At 45.1% G+C, this 468-nt stretch overlaps 1 protein-coding gene across 1 annotated transcript in view; it reads left to right on the top strand.

Moving 5' to 3' along the window:
• PGAP3 (post-GPI attachment to proteins 3) overlaps positions 1-468 on the top strand; it is a gene marked incomplete at its 5' end in the record, with an annotated part of 31323 nt that overhangs the window by 8475 nt on the left and 22380 nt on the right. The window lies entirely within an intron of this gene.

Here is a 468-nt window from a genome sequence, read left to right as displayed (position 1 = left end):
TGACTCTGCCCAGGGAGCCCTGCTCTGTGCCCGGCATTGTTAACCTGTTAGTGCGCGGGAGCCTCACTCGGGCCTTGTGAGGTAGGTGTGATGATTATTGGCTCTTTTTAAAAAATATGTACAGCGGGGCCTTGACTTACGAGTGTCCCGACTAACGAGTTTTTCGAGATACGAGCCGTCAGCTAAAATTCGGGTTACGAGCCAGCTTCAGATACCCCACCGCTAGTGGGCGCAGCGAACGTCACAGTGATTTGACATATGAGTAATTTGAGTTATGAGCTCTGTCACGGAACGAATTAAACTTGTAAGTCAAGGCCCCACTGTATCTACAAATGATCAGGATAGTTTTTATCAATTGTTTTTTTATGTGCATGTTGGGGAGATTAGGTTTGGAGAGAGAGCAGAGATGGGATGGTAAGAGAAAGGAAGAAAGGATAGAAAAATGAGGTTTTTTATTTCTTTGTAGTA

This window comes from Myotis davidii, unplaced genomic scaffold (assembly GCF_000327345.1).
Source record: "Myotis davidii unplaced genomic scaffold, ASM32734v1 scaffold327, whole genome shotgun sequence".
In the NCBI taxonomy this organism is placed as follows: Eukaryota; Metazoa; Chordata; class Mammalia; order Chiroptera; family Vespertilionidae; genus Myotis; species Myotis davidii.
Note: the sequence above shows the minus strand (reverse complement) of the source record. Positions and strands in the feature narration are given on the sequence as shown.